Source organism: Marmota marmota, unplaced genomic scaffold (genome assembly GCF_001458135.2).
Source record: "Marmota marmota marmota unplaced genomic scaffold, marMar, whole genome shotgun sequence".
Taxonomy (NCBI): Eukaryota; Metazoa; Chordata; class Mammalia; order Rodentia; family Sciuridae; genus Marmota; species Marmota marmota.
The window spans coordinates 2,418,810-2,435,522 of record NW_025999926.1 but is presented as its reverse complement, the minus strand read 5'-3'; positions in this window follow the sequence as shown (position 1 = coordinate 2,435,522).

Here is a 16,713-nt window from a genome sequence, read left to right as displayed (position 1 = left end):
GAAAATCTATTTAAATAGAGGAGAGGTAGGTTTTGGTTCATAGGTCTGGAGGTTTTATCCCACAGCCAGTTGGCCCCACTATTTTGGGAACCCTGGCAAGGCAGCCCAGTAGGACCAGAGCTAGTTGTCTGGTTGTGTTTCCAAGCCTTTCCCAGCGCAGCCTTCCCCTGCCCTAAGCAAGAACGCACGTGCATGCCAACCTCAGACCGAGCAAGGGCAGGCCATCTCCAGGAGCTGAGGGCCGGGGCCTGCAGCCTACCTTTGTCCCTGCACCTCTCAGGACTGCTCTTGGTGGCCCCTGAGCACCTGTCACCCATAAGTGACTGTAGATGCATTGCCATAGTAACAGTCCTTGAGATGCTGAAGGTTTGCGGAGGGCCACTAGGGGCCATCAGCCCTACGGCCTGTGGCAGGTCCCTGGGAAGGCAAGGGCCGAGCAGGACATGCAGCATATTGCCCTGCCACAGGCTTGGAGAATGGGAGGAGGGGTGTACCTTCTCAACCTGAGATGTCACCCTCTGGAGCTGAGATGAGGTTTGTCATCCGAGGATTCATGTGTTGGAGGTTCGGTTCCCAGTGGTCATGTGACAAGTGGAGGGGCCAGCCGGTGGGCCTGGCGGGAGGTGATTAGGTCATTGGAGGGCTGCCCTTGGGAAGGATTAATGTTGACCTCTTGAGGTCCTTGCTAGTTCCCTTGAGAACAAGTATCTGACCCCCAAATGCCTCTGGTTTCCTGTTTCACCGTAGGACCTCTCCCTCCAAGACGTCATTCACCATGATGTGATGTAGTGAGAAAGCCCTCACCAGAGTGCAAGCAGATGGAGCTGCCTGATCTTGGACTTTCAAAATTAGGTGGTAAGTAAACCTCATTTCTTTATACATTACCTAGCCTCAGGAATTTTGTTGCAGCATCAGAAAATAGGCTCATCCGTGCATTGACGCCTGACGATTGTCTAACCGTAGGCTGGGCTTTTTGCCCTCAGTGGCAAGCACTGCTGCCTGTTTCTGACCAGAAGGGGATTGATCTTTGCATGCATGCTGTGATAAAATGCTAGACCCTCAGAAAGTGATGGTGAAGCTCAAATTAAAGAGGCTGAGAGAAGGGAAGTTGATCAGCCAGGGGTGGGTGACAGAAGAGGTCCTGGCCCAAGTGAAACCTTCCTGGGGTCCAGTTTAGGAAGTAATTGGCCTCCACGGGGACTGGGGCCTCAGGGAGCAGGGAAACGGGGCTGGGACGGGCACTTGGGTGGGAAATGGGCTTGTTCCCTTCACCAGTCCTGGGAAGGCAGGGCCAAGTGGCCCCCGTGTGGCCGTGTTCAATGGGTGGAACCTTTAACAGGTGGGGCCTCCTGGGAGTGACTAGGTCGTTGGTGGTGCCGCTCTCGGAAGGGACGAAGGTACTTCTCCTGGGGCCCTGTTGGCTTTCTCTCTTGAGAGGTGCGTATAAAGAGCTAGCCCTGAATCCCTTCCTGTCTGGCTGTGTGATCTCTTCCTTTCACACATGTCCCCACCATGAAGCCATCCACCACTTCTTGTGACGGAGCCAGAGGCCACCCCCAGAACTGAGCAGGCGCTGGTGCCATTTTCTTGGTCCTCCAGAACTGTGAGTTGAACAAAACTTTTTTTTTAATATAAAGTATTGAGCCTCAGGTATTTTGTTAAAGCAACAGAAAACAGGTCAAGGCACACAGAGACCACCCTCAGAATCCTATCTGTGGGCCAGGGGACCCTCAGAGAGGGCAAATAAATCATCCAAGGACTGTTATTTAGGCTTGGCTTCAGAAAGACCTCCGTGAATCACCATGGGTACACAAGAAGTCACACCACAACACAGTTTCTGGAAACATAGGCATTTGGGCCTCCTGTATGCATTAATTGAGCATCACCTGTGTTCCTGACTGGGGGTATCAGGCGAAACCTTTGTGCTAGCCTCTGGAAAAAAATACTTAAAGGGAAGAGAATTCTAAGAAAACAAATGACACAAAGAAGGGAGTCTGGGTCCCCATTCTGGGATAAGCCAGGCTTGTGACTACTTTAGGCAAAAGTTCAAAGCAGTCCTGTCCAAAGTCAGGGCCGGGTCCCAGAAGCCAACAGCTCCCTCTGGGCTTGCTGCGGAAGCCCCAGCCTTGGCTTCCAAGTTGTCAAGCACGAAGCCTGCAATCTGAGGCCACTGTGCTGTGGAACGCCCCAGCTGCGTGGGGTGGGGACACTCCGCAGTCCACGTAGCTTCTGGATGGCAGCCAGCATGAATGGACAGCCGGGTGGGCTCACTTGGCTGGCCAGCTCAGCTGAGCCTTCCGATGACCCCAGCTGACATCTGTCACCGCCTGAGAGACTCATGCAGGGACTCCCCCAGTGGAGTCCTGTCCAAGGTCCCTGTCTGTAAAACTGTAAAGCGTAATGAGATACAACGGTGGCGTTTTAAGCCAGCAGCTCGGGGCAAGTTGTCGTGCATCCATAAGACCGAGCACAGGCTCAGGGAAGAGTTAAGAAGGCCCTGGGCTGTCACCTCTGGCCAACCTTCCTGGGTCAGCAGGAAGTGAAGGCTAAGGCAGAGCTGACCCTGCCAGGCGGACCGCGTGAGGAAGGCCCAAAGGTGCCCGCAGACAGGAAGGCCGTTGGCCTCAGGCTGCATCAAGATTCTCCAGAAAACAGAATCAATAGCCAAATAGAAATACAGAGAGGGATCTGTCATTGAGGGAGGCTGCAAAGCGACGTGAGGGACTTCTCAGTTCAAGTGCTAAGCGGATCCACCTTCCTCCATTTTTTTGTTCGATTTGGGTCCTAAACATATTGGAGGATGCCCACCTGAGCCGGCGTGGGCAGATCTTTCCTCAGTCGACCAATCCCAAAGCTCATCTCTTCTGGAAACACCCTCACGGACACACCCCAGATCATGTTTCCCCAGTCCTCTGGGCACCTCTTAGCCCAGGCAAGTGGACACATAAAAAAATTAGCCATCGCCCCCGTGTTCAAGGAGATCTCTGAGCGACTGGTAAGCGACTGAGTTCCTGACGGCTGTGTTCAGTGGCCACAGCCATCAAAGAGTAATTAATTAGTTGATCATTAATTCTGCATGATGGGGACACTCTACCGTCCACTGAGCTTCTGGTTGGCAGCCAACATTAATGGCCAGCCAGGTGGGGTCACTTGGTCCTCCAAGGTCACTGAATTAATTCAGAAAAGTCTCCAAACAAATAACTACAACAAACCCTTGGGGAGAATCTGTTCTCTGGAGCTATCGTGTGATGTTATTCACATGCCAGTTTTCAACAACAAAACAAAACAAAACAAAAAATAAGAAATATGCAAGAAAACAAGAAAGGATGACCCATAACCAGGGGAAACTGTCCCTGAGGAAGGCTGACATACACAGACTGTATGTCAGTTATTTAAAATGCTTCAAAACAAATAGAGAATATCTCACCAAACACAGAATATCGATAAAGAGGTAGAAATCATTTTTAAAAAAATAGGAATTTCAGACATGATGCTAACGTGTCAAAAAATTTTAGCAGGAGGATGTCCCCAGATTGTGACTGCTGGGGGTGAGAAGAGCAAAGCAAGATCTGGGCCACCACATTTTCAGAGAGTGAGCTCTAAGCCCATGCTGCTGGGACCCGGGAGGGCAAGAGAGGTCGCAGGTGACAGGCAAACCTTTGTCACCTCCATCTGCGTCCTGTGCTGTGCAGAATCAGTGTCTCGTACACATGGAGCACTCGGTAGTCTGCTAAGGGACCACATCCTGGGGTCAAAGAGGTCAGAGAGAGGGGGGAGCAGCCAGAATCATGACATTTTTTTTCTTTAGTGACTTAAACAAGGAACAGTTATTATTTTTTAGTTTTAGTGTGTAGAGAACTTAAGTGGCTTAGTTGGGTGCTTCTGGCTCAAGATTAGGATCAGGACGTCCCCTGCAGCTTCAGTCTCTCCTGTGGTCCAAGGTGGTGCCTCCACACAGAAGTGTGACCCTAACAGGACAAGGGCGGGCGGGAGCGTTACCCAGACAGGACTGTGGTGCCCAGCGCACGGCGTGCTGACACCAAAACGAGTTTTATAAAAGAACAAGAGTTTACTCACCAGGTGGGCAAGCACGGGGGTGGGAGACCCAAGGCTCAGGTCTGCCCCCGTGAGGACAGGGTTTGGGGATGTTTACGGGGGACAGCAGCAGGGTGACTTAAGATGCTGGTGAAGGGGACTGGAGTTGAAGCTATCAGTGGCCTAGGCACATGATAAGTGCTATTTGGAAAATGATGGCTTTAGCATGACTTAGGCTGTAGTTTCTGGTCCCCTGTGTAGGCCAGTGGTTTCAGTGAAAGTGGCCTTTGAGTCCCCGAGAGGTAACCTAGGCAACAGCTATCATCATAACCACAGGTCGGAGGTGTCTCTGCAGCCGAGCCAGCGGGGGACCCACCAGTGGTGGCTCAGAGTGAGTGATTTTTAAAGTCAGCTACAAGCAAGCCAGGCTGGGCGTGGGCTCAGGTTTTCGGAAACAGACTCGCCTGCAGGTGACCTCACGCCCTGGTGGGTGGCAGGGCCTTGGGTGGCAGGAAGTGGTTTGACTTTGCTTCGGCAGAGTCACTTCCTCTTTGGAGCAGACAGACACCTGTGAGAACCCTGCGTCTTGCCCCTGGGGAAAAACTGTGGAGGCTTCAGGCGGGTGCCCGGCCTGGCTGCAGAGAGAGGCCACGTGCCCAGCTTGTGCTGGTGTGGCCAGGTGCTGCCCTGTGCAGGCCCTTCCTATCCGATCCGTGTCCCGTGGGGCAGCCTCGAGGGACACCCTGCAGGGCTGCGCAAGAAGCTCACAAAATGCGAGCGGAGGCCAGCACGGCTTCAGGGTGGTCACCCAGGGACGAGGACAGATCTCGGAGTCCAGGTGTGCTGTGACGTTCTCAAGGTGCAAAGAGAGTCAATGCTTCTGAAACTCATCAACTCAGCAAATGACCACGCTGATCAGCTCCAGAGCCCTTGAAGCAACAAAATTCAGTTGCAACTTTGCATTCAAGTTGCAAGCCCAGAACCCTTGATCTCAGAGAACGCAGACTCCCCATAGTCCATTTGGTTTGCCGTGGCAATCCCCTTTCCTATGCCAATAATTGTTCTAGGGGGTGGCATGGAACACTGCTCTGCCCAAAAAGAGGGGGAAAAAAGTCAGATCCTTAGGTTCCCTGCTGCTGCTTCCTTCCAGTTTGGGATGCTGGTGTGATGCCTGGAGCTCGGATAGTATTTTGTAACTAGGAGGTGACAAGCATGAAGATGAAAAGACATTGTGCTAAAAGTGTGATTGACGGGTGGGACAGGCCTAGCTTGATGGCATTGAGCTATGGCACAGCTCTGACACTCCGTGTCCAGATCACTTTTTCGATACCACTAATTTTTTATTATTGTTAAACCCTTCTAGATGAGGTTTCTCATATTTGCCACCCAAGCCAGTCTTTTGGAAATATTTTTACAAAATTTCAGCCAGAGGAAATGTTACTTTATACAGATATATTTATTCCTTTTTGATCGACCTAAATCCATGTGGTTCTCATTTCTTTTCCCGAAGAGCTTGTCTGTTAACAGGCAGAGGAGGCTGGCTGGAGATTGCCTCTGCAGGAGGCCGGGTCCCCCAGCCAGCCAGACTCCCTACCTCCGCCGGGCTCTGCTGGGTGCAGGCGGGGTGTGGGGTAGGGAGGATGGGGTGCAGCAGCTTGCTCTGCTCTGTCGGGTTGGACTGTGTCCAGGCCTGAGGCTCCCACCTGGTGCCAGTCAAGACCAGGGGGATTCTGGGGACATTCAACTTTGGGGTTCTTGAGAGGATGCCTCCTTTTGGAAACCCCATAACTCCCTGGGACAGCTAGGAGGGTGGGCAGCGGTGTGGTCTTGAAATACCCAGCACCCCATTTAAAAATAAATAAATAGATAGAATAAAGTTAAGGGGCCGGGCTGTGGCTCAGGGTGGAGCGCTTGCCTAGCACCCTCGAGGCACTGGGTTGGGTCCTCAGCACCACATCAAAGTAAATAAACAAAAAACAAAGGTAATGTGTCCATCGACAACTCAAAAAATAAATACATAAAAATAAATAAAGTTGATGTACCTTCAAGTTCTTTGACCGTCCTCTGTGCCCTCTTCCCCTGAACCTGGGTGCCACACGGCGGGGCCTGCTCCTCTGTCACACTCGCCTGGGGAGGTCCCCGCAGGAAGTGTGGCTGCTGAGAGGACCCGAGGGAGGGAGGGCAGGAGAGAGAGAGACAGGGAGCAGAGCAGAGGTGGGCAGAAAGAGAAAGAAAAGGAGAGAGGAAGCAGAGACACAGGACTGGCCAGGTCACCAAGTGTCCCCGCCCTCTGGGCAGGTCCAGGCCTCCTCCTGGGCGGGGCCTGTGAGTGGAGCCGTCATGGCCTGGCCCTGGCCCTCGCCCGGCCTTGAGGTCAGCCGCAGCCTCCTGAGCGCCCACCAGCCTCGCCGGCAAGACTCGCGCAGGGCCGGGCTCTCCCAGGGGAAGGCGAGGGGACCTTCTCTGGACTGCAGGCCATTGGGGTTCACTGAGGTCTGCGGGGTGCCAGGAGCGACTGGAAGGAGAGGAACGGGACCATCGGGCAGGATCCAGCCTCTGGCCTCAGCTCGTGGGAACGTGCGCTGGGGATGCAGGGGCCTCACGGGTGGACCTCCTCCAGGGCCCTCGATGGCTCCGCGGGGCTACTGTGGGCCTAACATAAGGACGAAATGACGAGTCGAGCTGTTTGTTTCCCATCAGCAAAAAGCCCGAAGCCTAGCCAGGAGCAGGGGCCCCGCCTGTCATCCCAGCGGCTCTGGAGGCTGAGGCAGGAGGACGGCGAGGTCAAAGCCAGCCTCAGCGACTGAGCCAGTCAGAGGACGGAAGAGCAGAGAGATGTGCAGAGACCGGAGCCGGGGTGTTGGGAACGAGCCGGGAAGCACAGGGTGGTCGCTTGGGGGGCTCAGGTGAAGCCACCTCTGAGGTCCCCGGCGGCTGGGTGTTGGAGAGCCTCAGATCTCGCAGCTCCCTGGTCTTGTGGGGTGGTGACTTCAGAGCCGAGGTGTGAGCATGGGGCCCTGGAAGACTTAGCTGTGTGGGCTGGTTTGGGAGGCTCCAGCCCCCGCCCTGAGACTCTGTGATTCTTCCCGTGCCTCAGGCTCCTGCCTGTCTATGGACCAACAAACTCTCCTTAATGGTTCATTATCTGTCATTTCCAAGGAGACGGCAGGACAAGAGTGGAAGTGGCCGCATGTCATCCAGCCTCAGCTGGATGTGACTTCCTATTGGTGGGAGAGAGGAGGGAGGGCGTGGGGGGGGGGGTCTGTGGCAGCTCCTGAGCCGTGGAGCTGGCCGGCAGCGCAGGGCTGGCAGACACTGGACCTCTTCCCCAAGTCTGCCCTGGTGCGGGATCCCGCTTCCGGCTCTACTGGTTTGGCTTGTGTTTGGAAGTCTCTGGGGACCGGCTGACTTCACTCTAGTAACATCTGGAAGGTTTAACAGAGAAGAGAAAGGGGAGTGGTCCTCTTCCAAAGCCCTCCCCACCATTCCTTGAATTTATCTGTATGGAGGTACTACTTCAATTTCCAATAAACTTTGACCTGATGATTTTGTTTTCTTCCACTCAGATCATCCCTCCAGAGAGAACATAAAAAGGAAACAAATCAGAAGGCAGTTGAGGGCTTTTATACTCCCTGCAAATTCTAGGGATATGGATTGGAGCCTCCTGGGAGCCTGGGGGAAAACTGCAACTCTCAACTTTGGAGAGAAATCTTGGAGGAAATCTTCCACCAATCCCTTATTTTCCAGAACCTCCACCTGTATTTAAGGGCTCTTGACTCAAGGTGCACCATGGTAGGAGGACATGTGCTTGTAGAGGCCATTAGGACCCCTGCCCCTCCCTGTCTTTCTTTGCTTCCTGGTGCCATGAGGGGAACAGACCTTCTCTGCCTCATGCTCCCGCCATGATGTACTGGGCTGCCCCAGGCCCAAAGCCACAGGGCCAAGCAACCAAGGATTGAAGCCTCTGAAACTGCGAACCAAAATCAACCTTTTGTCTTTTAAGCCGGTTCATCCCAGGCATTTATTACAGTCACGGAAAGCTGACTAATTCAAACTCACAATGGTTCAACTTACAGTTCTTTGACTTTACAATGGGGTGAAACCCATATGCATTCAGTAGGAATCATATACTGGGTTTTGCATTCGGGTCTTTTTCCAGGCTGGTGAAAACACGACCCGTCTCGTGATGCTGGGCAGCAGTGGCAAGCCGCAGCTCCCAGTCAGCCAAGGGACCACGGGGGAGAACACCTCACGCTCTGCAGGCTGCTGGGCTGCTGAGCTGCCATGTTTGGTGCATCTGATGCCATTTTAACTAACAATGCTCCTAAGTTGAGGAGCACCTGTACCAGTCATCTGTTGCCACGCAGCAGTGTTACTGCAGATCTAGCACCGTGTCTGTGGGTCGGGGGTCTGAATGCAGTGTGTCAGGGCCCTTCACTGACGAGGTGTGGTGGGCTGCAGGCTCATCCGAGGCTCGACAGGAGGAACCTGCCTCCTCCCTCAGGAGCTTGTTGGCCACGCCCAGATCCCCATGAGCTGTCAGACTGAGGGCCTGGGTCTTCTGCCCGCAGTGGCAGAGGGGACCCTCCAGTATTGACACCTGGACCTTCTCCACATGGCCTAAAAAGGCAAAGACAGGCGGCTGAGCACCAGGGCTTCTACAGGATGGAGTTACTGCAGGGAATTGCCTCCCGCCAGGACCGTCCTCCTCAGCACCCACATCCTTCCCCCTAAGAAGAGCCACGTGACTAGATCTCCTGCTGGGATGTGAGTGGATGGATGAGTGTCACTTCCGGTCCAGAGGGTTGAGATGTGGGTGTGATGTCCTCACGGCCTCTTCTGCCATCGCCCGTTGGGTTGGAGGGACTCAGCGTCCATGTGGGGCCTCCAGGTGGGAGGAGCATGGGGGGCCATGAACCAGCTCAGAGGAGGGTCCCCTTCAATGGTCCATATGGGTCTGTACAATCCAGTGACAACAACGTACGTGTGTGTGTAGGTCTGTGTGTGGTAGCCATCCTCTTGAGTAGCCAGAATTCCTCAGCTGTTAGTGCAAAATAAACGACTCTGATAATTAGAATCATAAACAATAAGCTTTTCGGCCTCTCACCGTCGTTGTGGGCCAGGGATTTGGGAGCTTTTGGTTGGGTGGTTGGGGCTGTGGTCTTGTCTGAAGGCCCAGCTGGGGCTGGAGGGTCCATGTCTGAAGCTGTTCTTCACACGCCGGGTGGTTCAGTGCTGGGTGTCAGCAGGAGACGTCTTCCTCTCCCTGGGGACCTCCCCACAGGGCTGCCGGAGCCTCCTCGTGGCCAGACAGCTGGCCTTCCCCAAAGGCAGAGGAAGAAATCCTAGAGAGAGCAGGTGGAAGACTCCATGTCCTTTATGGGCTAGTCCTGGAAGTCACACATGGTCACACATGGTCACGATGGTGGTGTCCTGTTGGAGACGCAGGTCAGCCCTACTCTGTGCGAGTGGGCCTCACGGAGCATGAAGAACTGGCTGGGTCAGTCATCCTGTCGAGACTGTGACAAAACGCCTGAGAGAATCCACTACGGGAAGAAAGGTGGAGTTAGGCCCATGGCTTCAGAAGTCTCAGCCCCTGGCTGTGGGGTCCTGTTTTTTTTTTTTTTTGAGCCTGGCACATCTTGGTGAGGAGGGTGTGGTGGACGAGGCCTGTCCACCTCATAGGCAGGAGGCAAGGAGAGAAGGGCCAGGGTCCCGATGGCTCCTTCGAGGGCACGCCCCATGTCCTAACTTCCTCCTGTGAGGCCCCACCTCCTAAAGCTTCACCCCCTCCCTCACAGCCACAGGCTGGGGACCAGCCTCCAACACACAGGCCTCTGGGGGACATTCCAGACCCCGCGTGCAGCACTGGGTTCCCTGAGGAGGGCAGGGTGGCCCAGAAGCTGACGAGGACGAGTGAGCAGGCTCAGCGGCTCCCTGGAGAGCGGTGACGCAGACTCCTGTCCACTGAGGGCAGTCTTGTGGGCCAGCGGTCACAGCAGGCTGCTCTGTAGAGGGACAGGCAGTGGAGGGGGTGACAGCTCTGTGACTGTTCAGTGAGGACCAGAGCTGGCTTTTCAGAGGTGACCCAGAAACCAGGCCCAGAGACCACTGAGCCATGGGGGACAATCGTCATGTGTCCCCACCGTGATGTGCTGCTCACCCAGGCTCCAAGGGGCCCATTGATCATGGACCGAACCTCTAAACGTGTGAGTGAAGTAACCTTTTTCTCTGTAAGTTAACTAGCTCAGGTATTTTGTTACAGCACCGGGCAGCTGACTAGTCGTGACAGGGTGGAAAGATCCCATGATCCAGTCAGAAAACCGTGGCCTTGTGGGTGTGCCAGTCAAACCTGGAGTCCCTCCTGTGTGTGAAGTGGGGGTGGCAGTGACACTGCCAATCTCCAGGCTGTGGCCGTTAGAGGCTGAAGTGATCACTGTGTGTGGGAAGTCATCCATGAATGGCGGTCTGAATTTTAATAAAAGATCTTCACAGCCTGGGATGAGAGGAAACTGAGAAATGGCCTCAGAGTGCGGAGCGGGGCTTGGAAATGATTCAGTCCAGTGAGTCTCACCAGCCGTCATGGGCTTGCCTGTGCTTTCCAGCCTTGGAGGCATTTACAGGAAACACTTTCTCCCAGCTAAATGAGTCCCTCCCTCCCTCCCTCTCTTTTGAGACAGGGTCTCACTACGTTGCCCAGGCTGGTCTTGAACTCTGAGCTCAAGCGATCCTCCTGCCTCAGCCTCCCGAGTAGCTGGGGTTCTGAGCCTCCTTCGACTGAGGCCACAGCTGTGTTTGCTTGACGTTCTGTTCTTCAGTGGTTTCTAACATTCACTTTCCCTTTCTTGCCTGACTTTCATTAGGCGAAATGGGCGTGGGGTTTAAAAGCCAAATTCACCCATTAGAAAAGAAGACACTTGTGAGTGAATGATCACAGTCACTCCCGATGTCCTTCTGGTTGCCAGATGTCAGAGTCTAGAGGTCACCTGCTCCACCCGTGGGTGGGTGACAAAAGTGTCTCTTCTGCTCATGTGGGGACGGGGTCCACTGCTCATGTGGGGACGGGGTCCACAGTCCCTGAAGGTGTGGGGTGGGGGCAGTGGGTGCACTCTGGTGAGCATTGGACATTGGGTTTGAGGAGGGGCTCCGTTAGACCCGGTGACGATCTGGGTTGATGGAGTGGCCTGGTGCAGAGTCTGAGGGGAGGGTTCCCGGAAGCACAGGTGTGAATTGTGGCTCATACCTACGAGGAGCTGATGGATCTTCCTGGAAGCTCCTGTCGTGAATAATTAAGAGGCTCCTGGAATAAAGGATGCTAATGGTAACCAAAGCCCTGCTGAGATGCAAGGTAAGTGGTCGCCCTGGTGTGCGTGTGTGTGTGTGTGTGTGTGTGCGTGCGTGTGCGTGTGTGTGTGCGTGCGTGCGTGCATGCTCTGTGTGTAGTGCTGTGTCAGTAGCTGCGTTTGGATTGTGCGTCTGTGTGAGTTTAAGGCTGTGTGTGTATTTGTGTGCACCACCCTGTGGCTATCTGAGTTTATGGAGTTGTGGGTAAAAATAAGTGCAGCCTACTTAATCGAGATAGTGAAAAATTTTAATTTATTTTTGCACGAAAAATTACAAATGGGAATGTGATAAATGTCCTAATTTCTGTTGAATGCGTTGTGTGGTTGACAGTTGCTACCCCTCCCGGCTGACACCGGGTTGTTTCTGAAGAATTGCCTCCGCCACCTCCTGCTTTGCCCCAGGTGAGGCTTGAGGGCAGGAGAGCTGTCCCCTTGGGGTTCCCTGGCAGAAGGAGCCCATGCCTGGGCTGTAGCTGGGGTCCCCGGGGGTCCGCTGTTCTCGCAGTCCTACAGGAACCCACACCCACCCACCCCTTGCCAAGCAGTCAGCAAATGACCATCTCAGAAGAGACACCAATTGTCCCTCAGCCCATGAGACAGGAAATGGTCCTTAAAGGGGCTGCCATCCCCTGGGGCTGAGGATATCATAAAGCTGTTCACGTCAAAGAGCTGGTGGACAAATGGAGGCTTCTAGACAAACGGAGGCCTCAGGGTCCCCCAAGGTGGGCCTCGCATGAGTGTGAGGTATGGAAGAGGGTCTCAGGCGACTGAGGAATCCCTATGCCATTCTGCAAAACACCATTATTTATCTAAATGTCATGTTCCAATCCCAGAAGAGTGAAAAAGAAGAGAGATATCAAGAGCAAAACAAAAGCAGCCGTCCAGGGGTCTTGGTCAAGTTGTGGGGGTACCGGGGATATCATGATGGAGGCCCAGGGTGGGGGTGGGGGCAGCAGGCAGGGCACCGGATTCCAGAGCTGGGGCTTAACTAGTAAATCACCGAGCAGCCACATGGATCGGGGGTCCCAAAGGCATTTAAAACCACATTGGAGAATGAGATGTGATGGCCTCGAAAGATACCCAGGCCGGGGATTATGTGAAATTCTAGGAGGTGAAACCCCCCCTCACCCACACAGGCAGGAAGTGGGTGAAATCGTTAGAAACCGTTAGATGTGGGAGGTGGCAGTGCAAGTAGTTTTCTTTCTCTTGTTCCTCCTTTTAAACGTTTTGCTTATCTGCATTTACCTTTTTTTTTTTTTTGCAATGAACATATATATATATATGTAACACTCACATACCTATGTCCATGTGCACAGGCATGTGTTTTAAATAAGGAAAACATTTAAGACAAGATGTTTGGGCCACGTCCAGTGTGTGCTGCTGACTGGCTCCAGCAAAGTTGTGAGGTCCCAGGGGTATCATGATAGAGGTCCCCAGGGTGGGGGAGGAAGGGAGGAGACTGCTCCCACGTCCGGCTTAGTGGGAACTATGCTCATCGGGGGACAGCATGAGGCTCAGAGGGTCCTGCTCTCCCAAGGCGGCTGTCCTGGTGTACCTGCCGGGGTCTCACTGTCCCCTCCCCGGGGAAGGCAGCCTCTGCTCACTTCATGGAGAGTTCACCTCGGTCTTCTAGTCATTTCCCAGTTCTGGCCTCCAAGGTTACCTGGATAATCTGGAAACTCAAGTCCCTGCGGGCTGCACCTCCCCAGTGGCCCTCAGGAAGGCTCATGGGGATCTGCACAGAAAATCAGCAGGTCCACGCAGGCTGCCGAGGGGGAGGGTGCTGGAGGCACAGGGTGCAGACCTGTGGCCTTCCACACCACAAGGGCTGCTGGGCCTTCCCTGGGCTCCGTGTGTTAGCTGGACCACGCTCTAGGGACTGTTACCAGGGTTGTCCCCAACCAGGAACAAGCTGCTTAGAGACACTGCATTGCCAAGGGCAACACCGGCTCTGCAGAGTGCTGGACTGTGATCCACACTCCTTTGGCTTCCCGTCTTCACAGCAAAAGAGAGGCGCAGCAGCTTCTGTTTGAACACACGACGTTTGCGATCAGGACGACAAAGAGGTCGGCTGCCTCGTGATCCAGGCTTTTCTTGATTACGGCGTTCATCATGTTGAAGGGGAAAATGGTCCAATTCCTGCTCTTTCGAAAAGCACACAAGTAGGTTTCCAGGCCTGAGGTCAGCTATGAAGTACAGCAGACGGACGTTCCTACCTGGTCCCCGGGACACCAGCAGGCCCTGCCCAGGATGACAATGGGCCGCCAACCCGCGTGCGTAGAGCAGCCTCGTGGACGCCTACATTTGCCCTTGAACCATCAACTTCATGGTTAATGGCAATGACGGCCCTCTGGAGAGTGGTCACTAAAAGGATTGGGGCCATTTGGAATGGAGTGGGCCTCTCTTGGTCAGTGCAGCCTGTGCGAGCACCCAGACCCACAGGGCCCTGTGCCAACAGCTGTGGGGCCTGAGCAGGAGCAGCCTCTCCCCTGTGGCAGGTTGTGACCAGGGAGGGGAGACTCCTCAGGTGACCTTGGGCCATTGGTCACAGACGCCCACTGTGCTCTGATGCCTCAGGACCCCGCCTTCTTCTCCAGGACTTGAAGGTCTTCAGAAGCCGGGAGCTCAGGGTTTCCTGTCTCCCTTCCTGGGGAGAATGCAGTACCCCCACACCTGCTTTGTTCCAGGGAAGATTTAAAGCCGTTCACGGAATTTGTCATGAGGCAACATGGAAGACACCCTGGATTTGTTTTTGTGTCCTTCCAAATTATGGCTGCATATGGCTGTCACTTCCCTAGCATCTGTCGAGGTAGATAGTGTGACTGTGAAGGCAGGTTGTGTGACTGCAGAATGAAACAACCAAGCCACCCAAAGTCTCTCTCTGCGCATAAGACGAGGTTGAAGAATGGATTGGCCCCCTCTGGTGCATGCGCTCCAGTCTGACGGTGGAGAGAGAAGAGGGCACATGTCCATCCAGAAGGAAAAGATTAATTCTATCACTGGTGTGAGACTGGAGGGCCCCCCACTGCAAAACAGAGCCTAACCAAGCTCCCCGATCTGTATGACAGCCACCAAGCCAGGTGGCAGGCTGGACACGCTGCCCAGACCGGAACCTTCCCCGGCCACCTGCCATAGCCATTACCTGTAGAAACGGTTTGACCGAGAACCTGAAGGACCCATGATCATTCTATATGATCTGAAAACGTTTTCCATTAAGGGAAAGTAGCTTCTGACTCTGATGTGACTGACGGTGGGGGACGGTCCTACAGAGAAGAACTAGAAAAGCTGACAAAATATAAGATGTTGTCCTCACGGGTATCAGAGAGCTGGCAGTTTGGTGAAGAATAACCTGGTCAAGGTTAGAAGAGGCTCAGGCAGCACTGGGACGGTTTGTCTTCTGTGGGTCTGGTGATTCTGAGTCAGCAGGTCACAGGTGGGTGGTGTATGGCAAAGGACCCCGATGGGTTCACCTTGAGAAATAAAGTGACCCACCCTCCCCCATGCCCACGGCCCAGATCCTACTTCCTTCGGGAAACTGCAGAGAGACCGCGCATGCCTAACCTCAGCTGGGTGCTTTGTATGGTGTAGACCAGACAGTGTCCGTGAATTAACAGTATACCATGTTCCATAAAATATAAGAAACTAACACAGTGCAATTTTATTTCCCATTCCCTTGCGGTCTCTCGGGTTACTGCAATGACATATTTGATTCCTACAGATTTCTATAGAGAATTGATTTTCTTTTTTTTTTTTTTTACATTTTCTTTCTTCTGTTTTATTTTTATTTATTTTTTTGCTACCAGGGATTGAACTCAGGGGCACTCGACCACTGAGCCACATCCCCAGCCGTAAATTGTATTTTATTTAGAGACAGGGTCTCACTGAGATGCTTAGTGCCTCGCTGTTGCTGAGGCTGGTTTTGAACTCGCGATCCTCCTGCCTCAGCCTCCTGAGCCGCTGTGATTACAGGCATGTGCCACTGCTCTGGGCTTCTTTTGTTTTATTTTAGTTTTAAACATCCCTTTCCTTCCTTCATCATCCTTTTCTTCCTCTCCCTTTCTCCTTCCTTTTCTTCCTGGTGCTGGGGATGAATGCAGGGCCTTTTGCAGGCCCGGCAAGTGCTCTACCTCTGGGCTCCACCCACTTGCATGGATTACAGCTTTCAGAAGATTTATCCCCACAGGGATGGCGGCTTATCTGTCTCAACTCTTCTCTAGTTGATTGCCTATCTGATTTGTACATCTGATTTCAGGATTCCTGAATATGATTTTGCAATCTGTATTTACACGGCAACTTGTCCTCGAATATCCTTTCAGTTAGAGTCAATAGACACTTTCCTCCCTAGAACGTAGATTTTAAATAGCCATTCAACCCTTTAATTAGCTTCTCATAATTCATATTTCTTCTCTCGCTCGGATCTGATGAGCGCGCTGTGAGATGGGTGTTATCTTCATTTTATGGATGAGAACATTCGGGTTGTACCTATAAGGAGATGGTGCTCAGGGTCCCCTGCTGCTCCATGGTAGAGGGGAGTGGGGAGCAGGTCTTTGGCTCCTTTGTTTGTCTCTGGGTCTTTATGGTTGCAGAAGAAGAAAAGTTCAGGTTTCAGGGAATCAAACTGATTCTAAGCTTTAACTGTATTGGACCCACCTAGAACAAGGCCAGTGCCCAACCCGAGTAAGCATTTGTTTAAAAAAACAAAACAAAAAAAGAGGCTTGACGTTTGTCTATGCTTTGCAAAGACTCTCAGGACATGGGGTTTTGAAGTAGATTTTTAAATAATGAAGTAGATTTCTGTTTTGTTCTTTTGTGAATATTGGATTAGTGTTGTACGAGTAATTATTTAATCATTGCCTGGGTCGGGGGGACTGATTTGTGGAGCATTTTTATTTCCGTGGTGAAAATTCTCCCACTGTGACTGATTTCAAGCTGTGTAATGTAACTCCAAGCTTTTTTGAAGTTGCCAGAAGATGTAAAATAGCTCACCATTAAAAAGTATTCTACAACAGAATAGGCATAGATATTGTCAAGGGTATAGATATTAGTAAAATAAACAAGAAGCAATGACTTTTGAGCATTTGTTATCTTTTAATCTGACTTATTTAATTGTGTTTATTTAACTTAATTTTTAATAATGGCTGTATTTAGTTATCAGTGTGTTGGATTCTGAAATATGCAACAGTTGGCTTTTTCTTTTCTTTTCTTTTTTTTTTTTGGTACCAGGGATTGAACTCTGGAGTACTGGAACACTGAGCCACATCCCCAGCCCTATTTTGTATTTTATTTAGACACAGGGTCTCACTGAGTTGCTTAGCGCCTCGCTTTTACTGAGGCT